Raw genomic sequence first — 27,040 nt, 5'->3', positions numbered from 1 at the left:
TGCCATTGACAGTGCTGCCATCGTTGTTGTAACCGCCGACAAGAAAGATGTTGGCGGTACAGTAACGCACAAGTTACTACTTGTGTAACGATATATCTGTAAGAGACATATTAGTTAGTGATAGATTCCTTACCTTAGAATATCCCCAGGCGTCAGACTGGATCCGGAAATTTTTGCGTAGCAATACCCCTGCGTGTCGGTAGGCGTCGTCCGCGGCTCCGCGTCCGTCGTCGGCGTCGTAATGACGTCGTCGGAGTACTTAGACGCCGCCCATGCGCGCTGACGTCAGTTCTGATACACAGCTTTTCCGCGCCAGATACGCAGAGCCATGATAGAACCAACACTTGTGCCAAGAAACTAGGGCCCTGAAAGGGGATGACCTTAACCCTAGATATCGGTTCGCAAAACGGGGAGGATGGGTGGGTCGGTAAGGAATCTATCACTAACTAATGTCTCTTACAGATATATCGTTACACAAGTAGTAAATTGTGCATCTGAAAGAGACACGTTAGTGATAGATTCCTTACCTTAGAATAGATACCCCAGCAATACCAACCCCGGTGGTGGGTCTGCGAACCAATAATCACACCAGAAAGTCCTGGAGGACGGAACGGCCAAAGAAGCCATCCCTCCGGACTTGACTGTCCAGGCAGTAGTGTCGTGCGAACGTGTGCAACGAGGCCCACGTAGCTGCCTGGCACATGTCCTGCAAGGGCACTCCCCGGCCCAGGGCAGTTGTAGTCGCCGTGGCCCGAGTGGAATGAGCCCTCAATCCAACAGGGGGCTCCTTCTTAGCCATGGAGTAACATGCCTGGATACACAAGATGATCCACCGGGAGATGGTCCGCTTGTGTACCGCCTTCCCCTTCTTAGCGCCCATGTAACCAACAAAGAGTTGGTCATCCACGCGGAACTGGCGTGTGCAATCCAAGTAAAATGAGAGCGCACGTTTTGGGTCCAGACGGTGGAGCCGCTCTTCCTCTTTAGAGGGATGCGGAGGCGGAAAGAAGGTCGGCAAGGTGATGGACTGCCCAATGTGGAAGGCTGAGACAACCTTGGGCAGGAAAGTTGGCTTGGTACACAACACAACCTTGTCCGGATGGACAGAAAGGAAAGGTGGAGTACAAGAAAGGGCCTGGAGCTCACTCACTCTCCTGGCAGAGGTGATGGCAACCAGGAAAGCAGTCTTCAGAGTCAGAAGGCGAAGAGGACAGTTGTGAAGTGGCTCAAAGGGAGCGCACATCAGGAAAGTAAGAACAAGGTTCAAGTCCCACTGGGGCATCACGAAGGGAACAGAAGGGAACATGTGTGTGATGCCCTTAAGAAATCTATTTACAATAGGGGACTTGAACAGAGAAGGCTGATCAGGCAGCCTCAAGAAGGCAGAAAGGGCAGAAAGGTAGCCCTTGACAGTGCCCAGAGCAGAGCCCTGCTGGGCAAGAGACAGAAGAAAGAGGAGAACCTCAGAAAGGGGGGCAGAGAGTGGGTCCAGAGCCTTCGCTGTGCACCATGCCACAAATCTGTTCCACCTGCAGGCGTATACCGACTTTGTGGAGGGACGCCTGGCTGGCAGAATGACATTACAGACTTCGGGAGGCAAGTCAAATGGCCTCAACTGTCGCCGCTCAATCTCCAAGCTTGTAGGTGGAGACTGGACAGGTTCGGGTGGAGGACCGTCCCCTGCTGCTGCGACAGAAGGTCCTCCCGAAGAGGCAGACGAATCGGGGGATCGACTGATATGCTGAGTAGCTCGGGATACCAGTATCTTCGTGCCCAGTCCGGAGCCACAAGGATAACCTGGGCCCGGTCGCGCCTGATCTTCTTCAGCACTCTGGGCAGAAGTGGTATAGGCGGAAAGGCGTACAATAGACCGCAACTCCACTTGCGACGAAAAGCGTCTCCGAGCGAGCGCCGCCTTGGAAATTCCAACGCTCAGAACTGATGACATTGCGCGTTCTCTTCGGTGGCGAATAGATCTAACCAAGGCTCTCCCCACTGCTGAAAGAGGCCTTGCGCCACGTCCGAGTTCAGACGCCATTTGTAATCCATCATGCACCGACGGCTGAGTTTGTCCGCCCTGGCATTCAGAGAACCTGCCAGGTGTTGATCCACCAGGGTCACGCCCTGATGTTCCAGCCACTGCCAGAGGCGCAGAGCCTCCTGGCATAGTGTCCACGACCCCACCCCGCCCTGTTTGTTGCAGTACCACATGGCGGTGGTGTTGTCCGTGAACACCTGCACTACACTCCCCCGGACAGAGGGGAGGAATGCCTTCAGTGCTAGACGAATCGCCCGTAACTCCAAAAGGTTGATGTGGAGCCGGGCCTCCGCCGGAGACCAGAGTCCTCTGATCTCCGCCTCTCCCATGTGGCCACCCCAGCCCTGGAGGGACGCGTCCGTCACAACTACGTGCTCCAGGTGGGCTAGGGAGAGGGATCTGCCACTGACCCAATCGCGGTCCGTGAGCCACCACTGCAACTGTCTTGCAGTGCCCTCCGAGATCAAGACATGGTCGGACAAGTTGCCTTGATGCTGGGACCACTGAAACTTCAGGTCCCACTGCAGAGCCCGCATCCGCCACCGGGCATGACGCACCAGAAGGATGCAGGAGGCCATCAGTCCCAGAAGCTGCACCGTCAACCTGACCGAGACTCGGGATAAAGGCTGGAAGATTGGAATCAGAGCCTGAATATCCCGAACCCGCTGTTCGGGAGGGTAAACCCGAAACTGCGCCGAGTCCAGAACCGCTCCGATGAAGAGGAGCTTCTGAGAGGGACACAGGTGCGACTTCGGCACATTGATGGAGATCCCCAGCAAGTGCAGGAGGTCGGCCGCTGACCCCGACCGCCGCCACAGCGGTTTCCACGGCCGCCACCGCGCTGCTGGGTATTCTGCGGTGCGTGGCTGGCAGCACGTGTGGGGACGCCCCTTCCGTGGCCACGAAAGGAGCGAAAGGCACCCGATTGCTGGCGCGTGGCCGAAAGGCCTAAGGACTTGGCCGTAGCCCTGGAGTCCTTAAAGCGCTCCAGCGCATGGTCTGCCTTGTCGCCAAAAAGGCGACGGCCATCGAACGGCATGTCCAGAAGAGTGGCCTGGACATCGGCCGAAAAGTTGGCGGACCTCAACCAGGCGTGGCGTCTAACTGCCACCGTCGTTGCCATCGCCCTGCCCAGTGAGTCCGTGGTATCCAGCCCACATCGGATAGAGTATCGTGCCGCATCTCGACCCTCCACAAGGGCTTGGGCGAGTTTAGCCCGGACCTCCTCCGGGCATTGTGGCAGCACGTCCGCAACCGTGTCCCACAGGGTGTGGGTGTAGCGGCCCAAGAGACACGCGGTATTGACAGACCGCAGTCCCAAACTCAGGGACGAGAACACCTTCTTCCCGAACTGTTCATATCTCTTGGATTCCCGATCGGGCGGGGCCGTCGGGAATGTGGTCTGGGAAGTGGAGGCCTGGATAACCAGGCTCTCGGGGGTGGGATGGGTGGACAAAAAGCAAGGGTTTTCCGGAGCCGGGCGGTAGCGTCTGGCCACGTTCCTATCCACAGGCGGACCAGTGGCGGGCTTGGACCAAGTGCCCACAAGAACGTCACATAAGGCTTCATTAAACGGCAGCAGAGGCTCACTGGAGCTTGCCTGCGGTTTAAGAACCTCAGTGAGGAGGTTAGTCCTCACGGCCGCAACGGGGAGCTCAAGGCCCAAGGCCTTGGCTGCCCTCGTCAACACTACGCTATAAGCAGCCCCCTCCTCCGTAGCCACGGTGGGAGGGGAGACAAATCCAGTGTCTGGCGAGGTGTCAATACCACTGGCCTCCCCAAGCTCATATGTCCAGTCCTCTTGAGACTGGCATTCCTGTGCCAGAGGGTCCTCAGACCCCTCCCAATCACCTCCGTCACCAGTCTCCTGTAAGCCAGGGTCAGCAGACTGGGCCTCCTCATGGAAATAAAAATTCTCCAAGGGCCGTCTGAAGCGGCGCCCAACGGCGCCGTTCCGGCGCCAGAGTTGGACCGAAGGGAAGATTGGGGACGGCGTCCACAATGGGCACCTGGGGCGACACCCTCGGGGCCGGCGCCGGTGAGGTCGTGAGGTCAACCGGCGACGACCCGGATCCGGAAGCGTATCCGGTGAGGTCCTGCGGCGCCGGGACCGAAGTCGCCGGCGACGCCGGGGCCGAAGCACCCGGCGGCATCGGGGCCGAAGCGCCCGACCCGCTAGGGCCTCCAGCCGGGACCGCTGGGCCCGAAGGCGCCGCGGGACCCGGCCGAGGAGGGAGGGACCTCATGGCCATGAGGTACCGCTCGACCTCCTCCGGCGTCGCGCCGTGCCCAGGGACCCGAAGGTGTGGGGCAGGCGGCGACGCTTGCGACTCACTTGGAGCCGCGTTGGCGGTGTCGCCCGAACCCCCGGCCGCATCGCGCGAGCGCCGGGGTGGGTCGGAGGAGTGATGATGCCGCTCCGACCGCTCATGCCTCTTACCTGAGGACTTGGATCCCGACGACCGATGTCCACTCCCGGAGCTGCGAGGACTCCGACCCCGCGACCGGTCCCTCGACCTCCCGTGGGACCGGGACCTGGAATGGCGCGGGGCCGGCTGCCGGAGCTCAAGCCGCTTGTGGGACCGCTCCCGCCTAGCCTTCGACGTCAGGGCCCGGCAGTCGGAGCAGGTGCGGTCGTCGTGGTCGAGGCCTAAGCACTTCAGGCACCGGCGATGGGGGTCCGTGACCGACATCAGTCGGTCGCACTTCGAACAGGGCTTGAACCCGGGCATCCCTACCGGCACCGTTGGAGTCGAAGACTCGAGCAGAGAAATGACCTAAAAGATCAAAAAGTTTAGTCAAAAAATGACTAGGTGTAGAGCTTCTCCGGATCTGCGCTAGCTGGCGCGGAAAAAAGAAGAACTGACGTCAGCGCGCATGGGCGGCGTCTAAGTACTCCGACGACGTCATTCCGGCGCTAACGACGCGGACGACGGACGGGGAGACGCGGACGACGCCTACCGAGTCGCAGGGGTATTGCTACGCAAAAATTTCCGGATCCAGTCTGACGCCTGGGGATATTCTAAGGTAAGGAATCTATCACTAACGTGTCTCTTTCAGATCGGTGATGCTTGCAGAGTCTTCGATGACAATCCTGTTGTCGATGCCATCGTTGGAGGAGATATCGACGATGACTGTCCCTTGACTGCAGATACCTGGAAAGCATCCCTCCGCGTCAACGGCGATGATGATTTCTTCGTTGATACTGGCGTTGACGACAATGAGTTTGTGGACGGTTTCTCCTCAGGAGCGCTTCTTGAAGGTTTTCCTGCCCTCAGGAGGTGTTGAAGGTGGCACAGAAGTCACCTTTTTAACACTGCTGTACCCTGTAAGATGTCCTTTTCACCTCGGTGAGGAGATTTGTAGAACTAAGCCTGTAAGACCCATGGGTGGTCTTTTTTGAGGCTTTACGAGGGCGCTCACTGAAGGAGTTAGGTTCAGATCTTTCCCTCTTGTGAGAGCTTTTGGAAGACGAAATAGAAGAGGCCTCATCACTATCCGCACTAGATATAGGCTCCTTTCAGGATTTCAGCTTTTGGAGCCAAATGAGAAGTCGCCCTCACGATCCCTCAGCATTTCGGTGGAGAAGGTACGACATACCTTACAATCCTTGGCCTTGTAGTCAGGGTATAGGCAACAGATACAGTCCATATGAAGTCTTTTTTTAGAGCAGGTGGCACAGGCTCTAAAAACACCCTTATTTCCTTGTCCGACATCAGCAAAGTAGATTAACTAAGCCCAATAGAATTTTGAAGAAAAAGTTGGAAAAAAGCCTGGCAAGAGAGTAGATTTTGGAAAAAACTAATCTATACTAACAAAAGAAACCAACAGCAGCAGTAAAAAGGTCCACAAAGGAAAATGCCCAAAGTTCCGAGCTCTCCTCTATGGCTATTTAGTTAATGCAAAGATATCCGAATATTGAAGAACCGTATTAAACAAAAACATAAAACCATCTCCAGCCATCAGTATAATCTTTTTCTAGATTACGATGCTTCATGTAGGCACGAAGTTGCATCTCTCCCGTGAATCATGAAACAGGCTAATCTCTACCTCTCTTACACATTGCGAAGTGGGTAGTGAAAGTTATACACATGTTTTGATCCCGTAATAAAGTTAAAGAGTCCCAAACTCTCTCTTAGATACAGTAATAGCCATACCCCCAAAAGGCCAACCAAAATTCTCCCAGGCTCACCGTATATCACAATTGTTACCACCACATAATCTCATAACACTAAAGCCAGAAAAGCGCTCATTCGAGGTCCGTAGTGAATTAGAAGTGTCCTGCAGTCTGTGTTTGTAATGACATGCCATATTTTCCTGATATAAATAACATCTGAGCGTGCGTTCACAGGCCAGCGTAATCCTGAGTAATTAGAAGGTCATGTGACGGATCAAGCAACCAAGAGAGCCATATAGTAGAGGCAAAAGGCCCCCGTTCGAGAAGAGGAATTGTATATATTTGTATATAATAATACAGCCCATCAAAACCTAGCTTGTCCAGATGGGGGTAGAAACGGGCATCAGAAAAAATAAAACTGCAATTTAAGTGTTAAAATATAATATCAGAGGAACAGGTGACACAACTCTGTGTGACCAAATATAACGAAGGGTCATGTATAGTGAAAGTCAGCTGGGTCTAAGTATTACCAGGGACTAAGTGACACGACTCTGTGTGACTGAATACAACAAAGGGCCATGTAATAGTGAAACTTAGCTGGGTCTACATATTCCCAGGGTACAACGGGGCCTGATGGTTCCCTCATCAATATGAATGCTGTGAAATTATCTAGATACAGCATATATAGTGGGGAAGGCGGGGTCAAAACTAACGATGTAGCACCATCGATCTAGCAGAGCATGTAAAACCAGGAGCTAGTGCCAATCAAGTGACACAGTGATGGCAGTAAAAATGAGCATAATCGTTATGGTCAGAAAAATAAAAGTAAGGGGAAACATAAATCTAAAGCAAGACTGAAAATACCCTCAAGGCCAATATTTATCTCACCATCTATAGAACAAGGAAGTAGAGAAATAGCAACCATATATATTATTTAGGAAAACAGCAGACTTACTTAGCACGACATATTGGTAAAATATATCAGTTTAGAATGGGTAAAGGACAACCAGAGATGGTAGTTAAGAAGTTATGCAATCTAAATAGTGACCACAATCCTCACTAGGTTAAGTGATTAATTCATTTATAATAGAGTCTACAGTTCTTAACAACTAAATACAGTCAGAACATAAAAGTAAAGGAACCTATATATCCATCCATGTGTTCAAAAGTAGGACGTATGATGTGGAAAGGAGGTAACAGAGGTACATTCCTTAAATTCACCTTAAGTAATGTATCAGAGGGTCATATCATAAAATCTCAGATCAGAAGGAATTCAAATAAAGATACAGCGGATTAAAAATTACTGATCCCAGTAACAAGTCCAACATTAAATGAAAAATGTCCTAGCTATCATAACAGAAACTTTCAATTTGATTAATGACTCGGAGACGAGGATTAGGCAATTTTTTCTTTCATTTATTATCACAGCAGCCATTTTAAAACATTAACAAAGTTCATCAAAAAACTTCATTTCCCATAAACAATAGTGAACATGCAGAAACAGTCCTTAGCAACAGTCCACCAATCAGGGGTCAGCCTCGCGTATAACTCGCATTGTCCTTCATCGGAATCCCTCTTTCTTCCTGCGACCATGCCGAGAGTTGGAAGCCCTTATTCTGGTTTCGCGGACTCCAATCCTGAAAAAGAGAGGCCCGTGACTGCCAGCAAAAACTGAGGGGAAAAATATGCCTAAAAGCAATCATATTAACATCATTGTCAACACAGAAGGAACCAACTTAACTGGAAACTCAGTACGGATACGAGGATCCAATAAACCCAGGTGGGTCATTCCTCATCTCAGGGTAGGCTAATCCTCACCTCCGAGACCTTAATGGAATTGAAACTTTCCGTTACGATAGCTAGGACATTTTTCATTCTATGTCAGGACCCGGAGGCAAGGATTACGTAAGTTAAAAGCTTATCCACTACCAGAGCCGCAATGGAGGAGACTAGTTTGAAGTAGAGCCTTCTGAAGGTTGAATCCAAAGACCAGTCTGTCGCAACCCTCGTGGAGTGCACTCCAAAAACCTTGGTATCAATACCAGCTTCCAACATCAGCCATCTAACCCACCTGGCAATAGTTAGGGATGACACAGCTCTAAATGGCTTTCGCAGAGCTATCAACAATTGGCGTTCCCCATGGAGACGTAACTCTTCCGTCATGCATTCGCAGGCATTATTACATCTTACCACACATAATTTAAGTACCTTCGGGTAGCCTGGGTAAGAGATAACTCTAGACTGACATTTAGTCCAGCGTGACACATGGAGGGTGACTCCAACAGGCGGAAAAGAACGACCTGTGACATTTGGGGCCCAGACGTTGGAAAATCCTCTACACGATATCAGACATAGAAGCATTGGCAATTTTGCAGATAATTGTTTGCGAGAAAAGTATTTGTTGTTCGGCCAAGCCGTCAGAAAATTGAGGACCTTGTTCATGCCCCAAAGTGCAGAATATCGTGGATCCGGGGGAAGCGATAATAGAATTCCCCGAAGGAGTTTCCGGACTAGTGGATGTTCACCCACTGGGAGGCGCGCCACCTTGGTGTGGCCGGCGGAGATAGCAGAGTGGAAGGTATGGATAGACCGATAGGCCCGGCCCTCCAAGGCTGGATGCACCCGAAAATTCAGGATATGGACAATGTCTGCCCCCACGGGATCCAGGTTTCGTTGCAGACACCATCTCATCCAGCGTGCCCAGGCTGAACGGTATCTCTTAACCATTCATCCGACCCCGCTAGCAAGAGGAGGTCTGCAGCGTTTCTGGAAAGGCACGGGACTTGCCATTGAGTCCTGTATTCCTCCACATTATGAGAGGCAGCAAACTGGACGTCACCAGCGGGTGAGGATTGCCCGCTGGATCGCTCAGGAGATGAGGCAGCTGGGGTAGTCCGATTGGAGAACCCCAGGAAAGTTCCATCAGAACTGGAAACCATGCTTGCGACTTCCACACTGGGTGACTACCACCAGATTCGCCTTTTGCCTGCAAACCTGAGTCGTCAATCACATAACCATAGCCAAGGGGGGGGGAAGGCATACCCCAGTTCCGTCGTCCAGTCCTGGAGGAAGGCATCCATGACCGCTACCTCCGGATCCGGCCTCCAACTGAAGTACCTGGGGAGTTGGTGATCCAGGCGCGATGCAAAAATGTTTATCGAGAGAGGTCCCCATAGCTCTGACAGAGCAATGGGGACTGGAGTTCTGCAAGTGCTGGGAGTGCTAGTCTGCCATCTGGTTGTCCAGGACCGGAAGGTATTCCGCAGTCACAGAGATCTGGCGATCGGGGAAGTACTCCCAGCAATTCTTGTCCAGATCTGCCAAGGCCTTGGAGCGTGTGCCCCCCAGATGGTTGATGTAGAGCACGGTCACCACATTGTCTATCTTGAGAAGGACATAGGCTTGTGCTCTGTCCTTGGTCCAACAATGAACGGCGAAAGAGCCTGCCATTAACTCCAGGCAGTTTATGTGCAGGGATTATTCAGTGGCGGACCAAAAGCCTCAGTTGGTGAATTCTCCACAGCGGGCACCGCAACCGGAACCGCTGGCGTCGGACTCTATTACGAGATCCGGTTGGTAGTCGAAGATGGCACGGCCGTTCCATGCCTCCATGTGGGCTAGCCACCAATGGAGCTCCTCCTTGGCCTCCTCTGATACCGGCACCTGTTGAGTGTACAAGACGCCTCTCCGTAGGTAAGATGCCTTGAGCATCTGTAGTGCTCGAAAGTGCAGAGGACCGGGGAATATAGACTGGATTGAGGAAGACAGGAGGCCCACCACCCTGGCAATGCTGAGCAGGGAGATTTGAGACTTCTTTAGTAACTGTCGGACCTTGTGCCAAATTTTTGCAACCTTCCTGGACGGGAGGCTCAATGTTGCTCTTATCGAGTCTATGACAAAACCCAGGAACGTGATCGTAGTGGAAGGAAAGAGACTGGACTTGGGTTGGTTGATCACAAAACCCAACGATTGGAGGAGAGACACCGCGGAGCGCACTTACCGGCTGAGAGTCTGAGGGCACTGATTCATGAATAGCATGTCGTTCAGATAGACAATCATCCAAATTCCATGCCCCCTTAGGTGTTCTATCACTGGATGCAGGACCTTGGTAAAGCGCCAAGGGGCAGAGGAGAGACCGAAAGGCAGAGAAGTAAACTTAAAAGTCTTGCCCCTCCATTGGAACTGCAGGAAACGCCAATGAGGGGAAAAAATTGGAATCCTGAGCTATGCATCCTTGCGATCCAACCTGACCATCCAGTCATTGGGGCGCAATAGGTCACGCAAAAGATGGATACCCTCCATCCTGAAGTGGCAATAAACCAGCCACTCGTTGAACCCTCGAAGATTTATAACTGGGGGGTAGCCCCCGTTCTGTTTCTGAACCAGGAACAGATTGCGCAAAAAACTGTTGGTGAGTGAAGGACCTGCAAATTGCTCCTTTCCTCAGCAACTCTTCTACCTCCTGCTGAATGAGACAAGCTTCCTGCCCCGAGAAACAAAGTTGTTTGGGCGGCACCGGTTGAACAGGCGACCCGTAAAACTCTATGTGGAAGCCCTGAACAATATGTAAGACTCATGTATTGGTGGGCCGGCACCTCCAATTGTCGACAAACTGAGCCAATCAACCCCCCAAGCAAACAGATGAGAGTACTGAAGAACTCACCGTGGGTAGAGTTGTTGTTGCCGCACTCGCAGGGGCCGTTTCGCTGTCCCCTCTGACGGCCACATCCTCTGGTCGGGTAGAAACGAGAGGGGTCCTGCCATTGCCCTTTCTAGGATTGTTGACCTCTGCTGGCAGTGCCTTGGAATGAACGGCCAGCCAAGTTCCCCATACCGCAGCCGGCCCCGGAAGAAAAACCGGCGTTGAAAATGTGCTTTACCGTGGATTGGGACTTGTCTAGTGAATTGAAAGTAGACACATACTTATTGAGCTCTTTGACGAAAGGATCTCCGAACAGCCCGCCTTGAGCTACCCGGCCCGCTTCTAAAGTGGCTAACTTGCCTAATTTGGGATCTAACTTGATCAGCAAAGAACTTCGCCTTTCAGTAGAAATTGCGCAGTTGGCATTACCGAGAAATATAATCACTCTCTGGGCCCAACTGGATAGGATGTCAGGCTGGATCAGGGCACCAGAGGCCTTAGCGTCTTCTGCCATGTCAAATATCTTTACAAGCGAGCGGTAATATCAAGGAACATGTCTTGGCAAGCCCGCCAAGACCTGTTGATTCTCTTGTTGGGATCTTTATGTACTTGGTCAAAAAGGTTGCCACCTGGGCATCAATTTCAGGTGTCACCGCCACCTTGCCCTCCAAAGAGGGGCACTGGCACTCTGCCCGTAACCTAGAGTGTACCTCTTGGTCCAACGGTTTGCATAGCCTGCTGGCCACGAACCTGCCACCTTGTCCGAGGGTACCCACCCTGAAGAGCGGGGTGCAAAAGCTCTTCTGGATCCCGAAGATCCGATTGGCCTTCGGACTGGCCCTCACATGTGGGCTCAGACCGAGGAGCGGGAGAGGGGCGCGATGACCGCTGATGGTCCGACTCTCCGTCCAATTCCTGAAGGGAGTCGTTGGATGGTTGGGGGGAGTTTTCCCTGTCTACGCGCTCTACCGCAGGGGGTTCCTCCTGTGTGCCCGACTGCGGGAGGGGGGCGAGTCTAGTGTCTAGAAAGACCTGCTTAAGTTTGGCAAAAGCATCCAGATCAATCCCATCAGAATGGGCTCGCTTGCAGGGTTTATCTGGGAGAGCATCAGTGCCCGCTCATGAGGTTTAGGGGCGGGAGGCCCAGGAGGTCTTCCCTCTGAGGGAGGGGTGGAAGGATAAGTTACTTACCTGTAATCCTAGTTCTCTTCCAGGGGTATACTCATCAAAGTCATAAGCACTGAATATCTCCGCCCACGTGCGGGAACCAGGACCATATACAAAAAATACATATATATGTGTATGTAGTAGAAAAGGAGTACATAGTACGCAATAAACATACACATATACATGTACAGCATAACAAATATGCAGCCCTAAACATATCCAATAGGCTAAGAAGCCAGAGTTACATGCATTTTTCTAGTATGAAAATAACACATATACATATATTGTAAGAGAAAGACATGTCCAGTAATAGCATTTTGCAATAACCTTTTATTTTCATAAAAGAAAACAGGTAATGGCAGGCAATTAGCCTAAAGAAGGCTGAATAAATAAATAACATCCTTGTACAGAAAAGGAAACTGGCCCCTCGCCTTTAAGGCCTCAGAGACCCTGAGCACTTTTCCTTTAAGGCCTCCAGGAGCCCCCTGCTCCCATCATGCACCACAGGTGACATTTAGGTCAGTTCTTTTGTACGGTACAGGAAACCTGTAGGAACCTGCATCAAATATGCAAGAATACCGAATAAACTGTTAATGCTTGCCCAAGGAAGCAGGAGTGTTGCTTATGACTTTGATGAGTATACTCTGGAAGAGAACTAGGATTACAGGTAACTTATCCTTCTCTTCCAGGGGATACTCATCAATAGTCATAAGCACTGAATAGAGTAGCAAGCCCATACCCACTTCCTCGCAGAAGAGCAATAAACAGCAACAAAATTGACGTAAACATGTTAAACAGTATTAGCAAACAAGTTTCTCAGCAAGGGCTGCCCAACCTGAGCATCTGCCTGCGTGTCAGCATCTAAACAGTAGTGGCGAGTAAACGTATGACCTGATAGCCATGTAGCTATTTACAAATTTCTGCCATGGGGACATTCCCCAGGAGAGCTGTGGTAGAAGCTTTTCCTCTTGTGGAATGGGCCTTAGGGATTTGTTGGCCAATTGGTTATGACAGTAGAATACAAGAAACTATCCATCTCAAAATGGATCTTTTGGAAGCTGCAGAACCTGTGTTAACAGGACCATAGTTAATGAACACATGTTCTGATTTCCTCAGTGTCTTTGTTCTGTCCAAATAAAACTTCAGAACACTCTTGAGATCTAGGGAGTGGACAGATCTTTCCGGAGGAACCGAAGGATTCGTTAAAAAGGTATGTAAAGTGATAGTCTGGTTAATATGAAAGTTTGAGACTACTTTAGGTAAAAAACCAAAGATGTGTTCCAAGAACCACTCTGTTGGTGTGAAACACAGTGTAAGGTTCCTTACAGCAAAGAGCCTGGATCTCACTCACCCTGCGAGCAGATGTAATGGCCACCAGGAATGCGGCTTTCCATGTTAAATGCTGTAAGGAAGCTTTATGAATAGGCTCGAAAGGGGCCAGCATCAACTTTGCTAACACAATGTTAAGCTCCCATGGGGGACGTGGCCGACTGCCGAACATGGCGGCGGCATCCTAGTGGAGCTCCGGACCCGGGCTTACTGATCCTGTTATTTCCCCGCTGCATACGGCCCAGAAGGGTCCGATTTGGCGCGTCCTGTGGACGGGAAGTGAAGCAGAAGACTGGACCGCATTCCAGTCTGCCACAGCTGTGTTAAGGCAGGTTACCGGGATTGAGCCCTGTAAGTTGCCGGTACAAAGAAAAGGAGAACCCGCACCCGCGGGACGGAGGCGCTGTCTGGAGGCCATGCCTGAGCCTGAGCCTGACACGTTGTGGGAATTAACGACACCGCCCGTGTGTAGAGGTGTGCCACGGTGACCGATGAAGACTCCGGCGGCCTGAGCAGTGAGGTGGCGGTGAGCGGGACTGCGCCTCGCTAGCAGGCCATCGGGCCTGGAACTACGAGAGGTCCGCGGTTGCAGAGCAGCCTGTGGTGCTCCCTCTGGGGACGAGGTGAGAGGCAGCGAAGTCGGACCACGGGCGGGGAGCACATACAAGTTGCGAACATTTTGAGAGGCAACGAGGGGAGCTGCGTGTGAACTGCTGTGGAGGAGTGTGCTGCAGCAACGCGCTGGCCAGCACCATAGTTATATAGTCCCAGGCCCAGCTGTGACGGTAGGGCCTACAGAGTGAGTGTTGAACCAGGGGATATAGTACTGAACACGTTGAAAACATGCACAGTTAGAGAGTGCACTGAGGCCAGTGTAGCAGGGCGAGGAAGCCTATTACATGCTAAATGGGACAATTTGGTTGACCCTTGGACCCGCCAAGATAGTAGCCGTGAGGAGGCGCTGTGGCATAGACACTGGAAGGATGGCTTCGGAAACCTCAGTCGACCTGTGGTGTGCTCTGGTCAACGTGTGCTACAGATAGTGGGGAACACGGACGCAGATGCTGCTGGTCACGGGGATACTCACCCTCAAATCTGCGTGCAGCATAATCCACAGTGGGAGCGTGTGCTGGTCCTACATAGCCTTCCAGACAGGTCAATTGGTAACATCCTGGGTCCACGAGGCGCTGTGTCCGTGGTGCCCCCATTCCCTGGCAAGTTAGTTGTTTGCCACGCTTGTGGGCCCAAGCTTGCTGGGATGGGACGGAACAAGGGCAAGCAGCAAGACGTTGTCCCTGGTGCGGACCTTATGATGGACTAGGAGGAGTCTGGTGAGACCTCGCAGAACGCCCAGCTGCATACCGCCCACTCATGCGAAAGAACCAATGGATAAACTAGATCTTATCCTCCAGGAGGTTAGGGACTCAAGAAAGGCCATTGAGCAACAAGTTGGCGCCCTCACGACCGGCTTCACGTTACTCAAGGCGGACCACGCTAAGCTTGCGGACAAGGTAAAGAATAATTCGGCGGCGTTGGCAGAGCTGTCTTCACAACAAGTTCAGAACACAACTCCTATACAGCAGCTCAAGCAACAAGTCACCACCCTGATGGACCGAGTCGAAGACGCAGAAGGGAGAGCGAGGAGGAATAAGGTATGAGTCATTGGGCTGCCGGAGAGAAGCGAGGGGGGGTGATCCTGCCAGCTACATGGAGCACTTGTTCCGCGACCATGTCACTACAGAAGGCCTATCCACTCAATATTGTGTAAAACGGGCACATAGGATACCCCCGGGCCGGTCGAAACCGGGGCCCGACCCCTCATTGTCCGCTTACTAAACTCCAGAGACCGGGATACGCTCTTACAGAAAGCGAATTCAGAGTACCTTCAAGAACAGGAGAATATCGCTTTATCCGGATTATACTTTACTAGTGCAAAGACAGCACTTCTCCTTCATGGGAGTCAAAAAGAAATTGAGGAACCTGAATTTAAAGTTTGCCCTTCTCTTTCCGGCTAGGCTGAAAATTATCCACGACCGGAAAACACACTTTTTCTAAAGCTCGAGAGACATTGAGGAGTGGTTGGAGGTGACAGACCCCGTGGTGACTGGGGACACTGCTTCCCAAAGCACGCAACAAAGCACCACCCGGATGGAACAGTCAGGAGCCCGTCACAGCAGGAGGATCCATAGGAACTCCTGACGGACCAACCCAGCGCCACAACAGATGCAGCAGGGCAAAAAACAAGCGCTCATGACGGCCGCTACTTTCCGACAGTATGCGATAATTGAGGACTCTTCTTCCTCTGATGGACATGCGAACAAATCTGACTCTGAGGGCAGTGTGGCCCTCTTTCCCACCGTGACTCCACAGACAGCGAATGGATTGTTCGGCTGACTATCAGAGGGCACTGCTGCTAATGGACCAACCTCAGCGGATGATAACATATCCTTTTTGTTGAAATATACTAAGGCGCTATATATAACTGTATTTTCTTAGCCCGGATTTCCGGTATGTCGGAGCGCGCTGATATACAGGAGTGAAGTTTTGTACCCCATGAACGGTGTTGGTAATGACCCCCATTTTGCGAATGCCATTTTTATTCAGGGCACTGTTTTGTTTGCCATGTTTAGTTTTCTGGTCCGGTACAGTTTCTTGACCAGACCGAGTATTGGGATATATGGGGAGGGAAGCAGTCCTATTTTTTTGTTTACTTTGGGGTGGCTGGCTAGTGGCGCATACACGATACAGCCTGTTATAATGATCACCTTGTTTTCACAATGCACTTACCCGAAACATATAATGTAATAACGTGGAATGTTTCGGTAATGGACTACGAGTGTGTGTGGTGTGATCGAGAATAGTCCTGAGGCGGAAGCCAGGACTTTAGATTTTAAAAACGTATTGCCTGACTGAAAAACGTATTGCTTGACTGAAAAAGCTATATTTTGTCCTCAACCTGCACATAGAATTTTTTATCGTTTTAAAAAACTGCACATTGTAAATAGCTAAAACAATCTGCACTTACGCTGGAAATTCCCGCTGTGTCATAGCGGATCCTGGTCCCCCCTCGAGGACTTGACAGAGCTCCCGGACCATTTCGGCCCGCATTACCACTTCCGGTCCCGCCATCTTGGGTGAGGACTCCCGTCCTCACGCCCTCGCCACTATAAAGGGCTCCCCATCCCAGGAGGCGCAGCGGATGGGTGCAGCGGCGGCGCCGGCAGGGCGCCGAAGGCGCGCCAAAGGCAAGCCCGTCTGCGCCCGTCCGCGACGGGCTGGGACCAGGGGCCACGACCGCTGGCCAAATAAATATCATGACCTACAGCCCTAGCACCTACTTCAAATGCGAGGCCCTACTAATGCCCAATGTCTCGCATCCTGGGATCCCAACACAAAAAACTTTCTCTGCCAACACCGCACATACCAAAGCTGCCCACCAAAACTTCCCCCTTCATATCACATGCTCCTCGTAAATTGCAGATCTCTTCCTAAGCACGCCCTGGAGATTTCCTTGCTGCTCTCTGATAACGAACCAGACGCCCTATTCCTTACAGAAACATGGCTACACACAGACTCTGACCCTGATATCATTCAAGCTCTTCCCGCAGGATATCAAATTCTCCGGGCTGATCGCCCATCAGGAAAAGGCGGCGGTATAGCTGTCATATATAAAAACCGATATACCTGCCGCAGCTCCATCACTAACCCATCTAGCTGCGGACACCTCACATTCTCGCTAGACTTCTCTCCTACATGCACCTTCTCAGGGACTCTCGTCTACCGGCCTCCCGGCACTCCAAGCAACTTTATCAACAACCTAGCACCCGCAATAGCCAGCGGAGTCTGCAACCTACAAACTAAACCTTGCTGGGTGATCTCAATGTCCATTTAGATGATTCACAGGATTCTGCAGCTATCAAATTATTAAACAGTCTGGAGGCCCTAGAACTATCCCAGCGAGTGTTGGAACCCACCCACTCCAAGGGACACCTCCTAGATCCAATTTTCAGCAACTGTACCCACCTTACAGTTAGCTCACCCATTCCTCTCCCATGGTCCGACCACTCCTTGATCCCATTCACCTGGTTACCGTCAGGTTCACGCCCCACACCACCCCATGCACCCAGGAGAGACCGTAAGTGGTCAAAACTTAGTCCCAACCAGTGGGCATCCACTCTGGAAGCCTCTGTCCCAGAAGGCAACCCGATTTTAATAAATGGATCACCAATTCTTTAGACTGCATTATTCCAATTAAAGACTTTAAACCCAAACAGAGAGCAAGAAATGCACCGTGGTACTCCCTGGACCTGCGTAACCTGAAGAAGGAGTGCAAAAAACTAGAAAGGAAATGGCGCATCGACTACTTACAAGCTAGCAAAGATGCATACCGGACCGCTATAAAACACTATAAAAACAGCATAAAAAACGCTCAATCCATTTATTATGAAAACAAAATAAACGAAGCAGCGTCTAAACCCAGGGAGATTTACCAAATTGCAAAAACCCTGCTCAAACTTCCGGACAACTCACCAGATCCTGTTACTGCCCAGACTCGCTGCAATGAGCAGGCCGAATATTTCCACAACAAAATAGCTATGATCTATTCTTCCTTCCCCCAATCCCCTTACATCCAAACAGGCCACAAGGAAATAAGCCTGCCTCATTCTGCCACCCTGGAAACCTTTCCACCACTGGAGCCTACTACCCTGGAAACCATAATGCTCCAGGTAAAATCCGGATCTCCCAGCGACCCAGCCCCAGCTCAGTCCCTCAGGACAATTACCCCCGTCATTCTGCCCACCATTTTAGATCTGATCAACAATTCCTTTTCCTCAGGTAGTGTACCACCTAGGTGGAAACAGGCTACAGTTAGAGTCCTTCTGAAAAAAGCCAATCTAGATAAAAAAAAACCTGGGAACTACCGCCCGATCTCCTTGCTACCATGGATAAGTAAAATTGCGGAAAAACACGTAAACCAGTCCCTAACAGAATTCCTGGAAGCAAACAACTTACTGGATGTATCACAGACTGGGTTCCGCCCCATGAACGGAACAGAAACCGCGCTCCTTCCAGTGACGGAAGGAGCCAGAATGATTGTGGATCAGGGCGGTACTGCGGCCATCATCTTATTGGACCTCAGTGCCGCCTTTGACACCGTAAATCACGATATCCTGCTGCACAGAATCTCAGCACTAGGAATCACCTCTAAAGTAGCGGCCTGGCTCCAATCATTCCTATCAGAGCGCTCGTTCCGAGTCTGCGAGGGCAACGTCACCTCGCCCAGTAAACCACTCAGTTGTGGGGTTCCTCAGGGCTCTTCCCTGAGCCCCACACTGTTTAACATATACATGCGCCCCCTTGCCGAGATTATTCGCCCTTTTGATGTCTAAATCGTGTCCTACGCTGATGACACCCAGCTGGTGGTTACTCTGAATCACCCCTCCACTCAATCAAGTGATTTAAGGGGCTGTATGGAGGCAGCATGCGCCTGGATGACCGAGTCTTATCTAAAACTAAACGGAGACAAGACAGAGCTAATGGTACTGGGCAACCCCCCACAGAAATCCATTGACTCTATGTGGCCACCAGCACTGGGCCCCGCACCCTTAGACAAGGACACCATTAAGAGCCTAGGAATCTGGTTGGACAATACATTGACATTCAGCCACCAGGCAGTCAAACTATCTGCCACCTGCATGGGCATTTTGAGGCTCATCCGGAAGATCCTTCCGCTCCTCCCATTCAAGGCTAGACAGATCATGGTCCAGGGCCTGATCCTCTCCCGGCTGGACTTCGGGAACGCCCTCTACCTAGGAGCCCCCCCAACTAACTCTGAGAAAACTTCAGGTGGTTAAAAACTGCGCCGCCCACACTCTCCTACGCATTCCCCGTCGCCAATCTGTGAAATCCGAACTAAAAGATCTCCAAGGGCTGCCAGTGAGGGAAAGAATCGACTTTAAAAGCATGTGTATTGCCCATCGTGCCTACTGGAGGAAAGGAGCAACTCTGAACCACACCCTGATCACCCCCTACCATCCTGGCAGACAGCTTAGGTCAGCCCATACCTTCCAAATCATTAACCCTAGGATCAGAAGAGAGAGGAGCGGAGGCAGAATGTTCTCAGTAAATGCGGCAAAACTCTGGAACTCTCTTCCAGTCTCCCTCCGCTCAGAACCTAACATCCTGCCTTTCCGGAAAAAACTAAAAACCCTTCTCTTCAGTAGATAACTCAGCCCCTGCCACATACACCTGTTGCTCATAAGCGCTAGGACGCCTGCGGGTAGCTATCGCGCTATACAAAAACCAAATCCAATCCAATCCAATGGGATCCATACAGAAACGTCACAGGATCCAGGCTCAACTGTTAACACGCAAAGCACACATACTGTATCTGCAGGAATCCCACATGGTGGAAAGTGAGGCACAGAAATTACGTAAGAAATAGAGGGGACAGGTTTTTCCCATTAGTTACTCTGGTTACGCACGGGGTGTCACCATTTGGGTCAGACATGGAGTGCCGTCCAAGCCTTTGGAACAAAAAATTAACCAACAGGGACGCTATATTTTTAAAAGTGGGTCCCTTGATCGTCAACAGGTAGTACTGGGTAGCACGTATGCGCCACATTTCAAGCAGGAACAATTTTTAGCCACCATAAACCTGGCGTTAACGGGTTGGGAGATGCATCCCTGGATTATAGGTGGGGACAATAACACGATAATGGACATTGCTCTAGACAGGTCCCACCCCCCTGTGAACGGTGCAGGTGTGATTAAGAAGGCGAAGGCACTCTGTGGTTGGGTGGAGGGTTGGGCATTATGTGACGTATGGAGGATGCGCCTCCCACCACACAGAGAGTACTCTTTTTATTCTCTGGTCCACATGCTACACACGAGGATAGATAGGATAATCTGTTCTAACACAATAGCAATGCATGTTACACATGCCATGTATCTGGCAAAGACATTTTCGGATCATAATCCCCTTGAGATAGCAATTACATGGGGCAGGATACCTACTCCAGTACCTACCTGGAGACTCTGGCCACAGCTGTTGGAGGACACGGCGTTCCGTGCCACGATAGCAGATACCATCACTCACTACTTCAATTAAAACAGTAACTCAGCTTCTAACGGCCTAATAGAGTGGGACGCTTTTAAGGCGGTCATACGCAATAGGGCCATTAGTGAGAAAGAGGGCCCTAGGCAGGAAATTCATAAATCCCTCACGTCAACAGAACACACGATGGACAAGTTAGAACATGAAGCAGTACATGATAAGGAGAAGCAGGGGCTGCTTCAGGAAGTGCGTATCTGGCATGCGGAACAGTTAGAATCCCTCCGACTCATTGATTATCAGCAGTACACGTAGAAGTGCCTTCCCGAGTCGGACAAGTCTTAGCCAAAACCTTGCGGGATGACCCTCCCACCATTGAGATCAATAAGATAACTACTTTGACGGGCGAAACGGCATACACCCAAAACGACATTAATGCGACTTTCTGTCAGTATTACGCTACATTATATAGTAAGCCTATGGATAGGGAGGGCACCTGCACGGACAACTTTCTACATGCATTACCTTATCCCCAAACAAGCGCGGAAGCCCTGAAAGGACTGTCAGACCCTATCACAGCAATGGAAATTAAGATAGCACTCAAAGGGCTCCAAACAAAACAAAACGCCGGGTCTGGACGGGTTGCCTGCGGAATTCTATAACACCTTTATAGACTCACTCCTGCCCAGCCATGTGCACTTATTTAATACAGCGCTGAAAGAAGCGGCACTGCCCCTCACCACAGCGCAGGCACAGGTGGTCTCGCTCCCGAAGCCGGGAAGAGACCCCATGGACATGGCCAGTTATCGCCCACTGTCATTGTTGGCAATGGAATATAAGATATTGGGTAAAGTATTGGCAAATAGGCTTCTACCCCTTCTGAATAACATGTTCAAAGTGCTGACTAAGTTTGGGCCCGCGAACGAGTATATTAACTATCTTCGGTTGCTATATAATGCTCCTACTGCCTGAGTTCGTACGGGAGGTCATATATTGGCTGAATACCCGATATTCAGAGGGACGAGGCAAGGATGCCCACTCTCGCCACTGCTGTTCATGTTGGCACTGGAGCCTCCAGCCCACAAGTTACGTCTGGATGCATAATAACTGGGCATACAAATAGGGCCTACATCCCACCTTTTCTCCAAAAATGCGTATGACATTTTTCTTTATATCAAAGACGTGCGGACTAATCTGGCCCCCCTTGCTGAGATCTTTGACACCTTTGAACGTATATCGGGCCTAGCCATACCTACAGAAATCACATTTGGGCCCACAATGCTGCAGGTAGCCCCGCATACGTTTAAGTACCTGGGCATTCATGTATACAGGACCCCCACTGATATGGTGGAGGGTAATCTTAGTGGGCAATCAGAGCCATGCGTTCTAGCGCTGCCTTTTGGACCACGCTACCACTGTCAGTGATGGGCAAAGTAGCTATAACGAAAATGGTGGTCCTCCCACACTTAATTTATTATTTCACAAATCTGCCTCTGTTGGTTCTACAGACTACCTTTACACTTTTTAATACCATGCTTATCGCACTAGTCTGGGGGTATGGCAGGAGAAGGATAAGCCTCATGAAGCTCCAACTGAGTACTAGAAGGGGAGGACTGGGAGTACCGGATCTCTGAGCGTATTATTACGCCTATCAATTGCAATGACTATCTTATTAGAAGGCAGGGCGCAATCTGCAGGAAGGAATATGCTACTTACCAGTATGCATCTGTTCTTGGCATGTAGGGCTGCTGACATTCATATCTGTGCATAGATCGCTGCCGGATGATTGCACTTTGTTGTCTTGGAGGAGTCTTCGAAGTATCACGAGATAGGTGACTCCTCTCTTAGACTACAGTGCGCATGGGCATCTTCTCCATCCTCAGATTGTTTTTCGCCATTGTGGCAGAGATGGAGATAGTAAAGTAAGAGATGGCCATGCCAAAGATAATGCTGCAGCTGCGACAGGCACCGGGGAGGAGGGCGGGCGATATGAATGTCAGCAGCCCAACATGCCAAGAACAGATGCATACTGGTAAGTAGCATATTCCGTTCGAGGCATGTGGGCTGCTGAATTCATATCTGTGCGTAGACTGTATAGCAGTATCTCCTCTAGCGGTGGTTACCTGTGCCAGCTGCAGCAGTTTGAAAAAGAGTTTTGAGGACAGACTGGCCTACAGCAGCTTGCTGTTTTGCATGCACGTCTACACAGTAGTGTTTTGTGAAAGTGTGTATGGTGGTCCATGTGGCTGCCTTACAGATGTCTTCAAGAGGAATATTTCCCAGGAAAGCCATGGATGCCCCCATTTTCCTTGTAGAGTGTGCTCTTGGGGGGACGGTTAAAGTGTGTTTTGCTTTTTGATAACATATTTGAATGCATTTAACTATCCATCTGGCTATTCCTGACTTTGAAATAGGATTTCCTTTGTGTTGTGGTGCAAAAGCAACAAATGGTTGTTTTGTCTTTCTAAATGATTTAGTTCTGTCCACATAATAAAGTAGAGCTCTTTTTACATCCAGTGTGTGTAGGGCTCTCTCAGCTACTGACTGTGGATTTTGAAAGAATACTGGCAGTTCAATTGATTGATTGATATGGAAATTGGATACAACTTTAGGCATGAATTTAGGGTTGGTTCTAAGAATCACCTTGTTGGCATGTACCTGCATGAAAGGTTCTTGAATTGTTAGTGCTTGTAATTCGCTCACTCTTCTGAGTGAGGTAATTGCAACTAAGAATGCAACCTTCCACGTCAAGAATTGTAGTTTGCATGAGTGTAGAGGTTCGAAAGGAGGTCCCATGAGTCTGGTAAGCACTATATTTAGATTCCAGACTGGTGAAGGGGGGTGTCTTGGAGGGATCACCCTTTTTAAACCCTCCATGAAGGCTTTGATTGCTGGTACTCTAAACAGTGAAAGGTGTTGCCTGTTTTGAAGGTATGCTGCTATAGCAGCCAGGTGTAGTCGTATAGAAGAGTATGCTAAGTTACATCTTTGTAAATGCAGCAGGTAACATTAAGGGCCAGATGTAGGTAATTTTTATTTACCGACCTCTTAAATACCGAGTCACACCGACTCGGTATTTAAGAGGTCGGAAAATAAAAATACCGAGATGTAGGTATTTGCAGATGTGCAATTACCGAATCGGAAACAGTCGGTAATTTCCGATGTGGTAAATACCGACCAGTTAATGCCCATGCATTCCTATGGGCTTTGAAGCCCATAGGATTGATTGGGCATATACCGGTCGGTATTTACCACATCGGAAAATACCGACTGTCACAAGGGTGCAGGGGGTGTCACTTTGACACCCTCTGGCACCCCCAAAAGAGGCTCGGGTGCCATGTGGCAGGCATACCTGCCCTAAGGGCAGGTCTGCCTGTCATATGGCATAGGTGTGCATGCACACATGTGCATGCACACCAGAAACGGTATTTTACCATCAAGTAGTATTTGATGGTAAAATACCGATGTGGTACTGCTTGTGGGACTCAGAAGAGTCCCACCTACATACCAATTGTCCGGAATCAGTAATGATACCGACTCGGTATTTTACATACTCGGTAAATTTACCTACCGGTAAATTTACAGAGTCTGTAAATTACAGGGACCTACATGTCAAATTGCTTTTACCGGGTGGTAACGGCCGAATTCGGCCGTTACCACCCGGTAAAAGCCTACCTACATCTGGCCCATAATGTTTTGTATAGAAGCGTCTAATGGGTTGATTTGGTTATTGTTGCAGTAAATAACAGATCTCTTCCATTTAGCTGCATAGCACGCTTGTGTGGTTGGTCGTCTTGCCTCCCTAATGATGTTCATGTAGTCTGGGGGCAAGTTAAGGTATCGGAACTCTAAGACCTCAGGAGCCAGATCGCTAGGTTCATCTGATTGGGATCTGGGTGTCTTATTTCTCCATGGTTCTGAGTTAGAAGATGGGGAGCAAGGCACAGTCTTTGACGAGGAACTACAGAAAGTTCTAGGAACGTTGTGTACCATGGTTGTCTCGTCCATGTGGGAGCAACTAGGATTAGTGTTAGTGAGTGTTGCCGCAGTTTGCGTGCCACCAGCGGGATCAGCGGAGCTGGGGGAAAAGCGTACGCAAATCTGCCTGACCAGTTCATCCATGTCGCATTGCCCTGTGACAACGGATGTGGGAACCTGGCAGCAAAGTACTGGCATTTGGAGTTTTCTTTTGTGGCAAACAGGTCTACCTTTGGGTGACCCCACTCTTCGAAGAATGGCTGGAGAACTTGGGGGTGAATCTCCCATTCGTGTATTTGTTGGCTGTGCCTGTTGAGCAGGTCGGCAATCTGATTGTCCTTCCCTGGAAGGTGTTCTGCTAGGAGAAAAATGTTTTTGGGAATTGCCCACTTCCATATGCTCTGTGCCAGATGGGACAGCTGTGGAGAGTGCGTTCCTCCCTGTTTCTGGATATAGTACATTGCGGTCATGTTGTCCGTACGGATCAACACCGTCTTGCTGTACAAGTATTTCTGAAATGCTTTCAGGGCTAGGAATATCGCTCGCAACTCTAGTTGGTTGATATGCAGCTGTTTCTGTTTGTTTGTCCAGAGCCCTTGTACTGTGTATTGGAGGAGATGGGCTCCCCAGCCTGTCAGTGATGCGTCCGCTGTTAGTACTAGTTGTGGAACCGGCTCTTGGAACAGTCGCCCCTTGGAAAGGTTTTGTGGGTTCCACCACTGCAGAGTTGTGAGCGCGAAACACAGTTAGTGTGAAACACAGTGTAAGGTTCCTTACAGCAAAGTGCCTGGATCTCGCTCACCCTGCAAGCAGATGTAATGGCCGCCAGGAACGCGGCTTTCCATGTTAAATGCTGTAAGGAAGCTTTATGAATAGGCTCGAAAGGGGCCACCATCAACTTTGTTAACACAATGTTAAGCTCCCATGGGGGACGTGGCCGACTGCCGAACATGGCGGCGGCATCCTAGTGGAGCTCCGGACCCGGGCTTACTGATCCTGTTACTTCCCCGCTGCATACGGGCCAGAAGGGTCCGATTTGGCGCGTCCTGTGGATGGGAAGTGAAGCAGAAGACTGGACCGCATTCCAGTCTGCCACAGCTGTGTTAAGGCGGGTTACCGGGATTGAGCCCTGTAAGTTGCCGGTACAAAGGAAAGGAGAACCCGCACCCGCGGGACGGAGGAGCTGTCTGGAGGCCATGCCTGAGCCGGAGCTTGACACGTTGTGGGAATTAACGACACCGCCCGTGTGCAGAGGTGTGCCACGGTGACCGATGAAGACTCCGGCGGCCTGAGCAGTGAGGTGGCGGTGAGCGAGACTGCGCCTCGCTAGCAGGCCATCGGGCCTGGAGCTACGAGAGGTCCGCGGTTGCAGAGCAGCATGTGGCGCTCCCTCTGGGGACGAGGTGAGAGGCAGCGAAGTCGGACCACGGGCGGGGAGCACATACAAGTTGCAAAAATTTTGAGAGGCAACGAGGGGAGCTGCGTGTGAACTGCTGTGGAGGAGTGTGCTGCAGCAACGCGCTGGCCAGCACCATAGTTATAGTCCCAGGCCCAGCTGTGACGGTAGGGCCTACAGAGTGAGTGTTGAACCGGGGGATATAGTACTGAACACGTTGAAAACAAGCACAGTTAGAGAGTGCACTGAGGCCAGTGTAGCAGGGCGAGGAAGCCTATTACATGCTAAATGGGACAATTTGGTTGACCCTTGGACCCGCCAAGATAGTAGCCGTGAGGAGACACTGTGGCATAGACACTGGAAGGATGGCTTCGGAAACCTCAGTCGACCTGTGGTGTGCTCTGGTCAACGTGTGCTACAGATAGTGGGGAACACGGACGCAGATGCTGCTGGTCACGGGGATACTCACCCTCAAATCTGCGTGCAGCATAATCCACAGTGGGAGCGTGTGCTGGTCCTACATAGCCTTCCAGACAGGTCAATTGGTAACATCCTGGGTCCACGAGGCGCTGGGTCCGTGGTGCCCCCATTCCCTGGCAAGTTAGTTGTTTGCCACGCTTGTGGGCCCAAGCTTGCTGGGATGGGCCGGAACAAGGGAAAGCAGCAAGACATTGTCCCTGGTGCGGACCCTATGATGGACTAGGAGGAGTCTGGTGAGACCTCGCGGAACGCCCAGCTGCATACCGCCCACTCATGCGAAAGAACCAATGGATAAACTAGATCTTATCCTCCAGGAGGTTAGGGACTCAAGAAAGGCCATTGAGCAACAAGTTGGCGCCCTCACGACCGGCTTCACGTTACTCAAGGCGGACCACGCTAAGCTTGCGGACAAGGTAAAGAATAATTCGGCAGCGTTGGCAGAGCTGTCTCCACAACAAGTTCAGAACACAACTCCTATACAGCAGCTCAAGCAACAAGTCACCACCCTGATGGACCGAGTCGAAGACGCAGAAGGGAGAGCGAGGAGGAATAAGGTATGAGTCATTGGGCTGCCGGAGAGAAGCGAGGGGGGGTGATCCTGCCAGCTACATGGAGCACTTGTTCCGCGACCATGTCACAACAGAAGGCCTATCCACTCAATATTGTGTAAAACGGGCACATAGGATACCCCCTGGCCGGTCGAAACCGGGGCCCGACCCCTCATTGTCCGGTTACTAAACTCCAGAGACCGTGATACGCTCTTACAGAAAGCGAATTCAGATTACCTTCAAGAACAGGAGAATATCGCTTTATCCGGATTATACTTTACTAGTGCAAAG

At 50.8% G+C, this 27,040-nt stretch overlaps 1 protein-coding gene across 2 annotated transcripts in view; it reads right to left on the bottom strand.

The window, feature by feature from the left end:
• RBM46 (RNA binding motif protein 46) overlaps positions 1-27,040 on the bottom strand; it is a 703,675-nt gene that overhangs the window by 58,253 nt on the left and 618,382 nt on the right. The gene's annotated exons all lie outside the window — the stretch shown is intronic.

This window comes from Lissotriton helveticus, chromosome 2_1 (genome assembly GCF_964261635.1).
Source record: "Lissotriton helveticus chromosome 2_1, aLisHel1.1, whole genome shotgun sequence".
In the NCBI taxonomy this organism is placed as follows: Eukaryota; Metazoa; Chordata; class Amphibia; order Caudata; family Salamandridae; genus Lissotriton; species Lissotriton helveticus.
The sequence above is the reverse complement of the archived record's forward strand: the minus strand, read 5'-3'. Positions and strand labels throughout refer to the sequence as shown.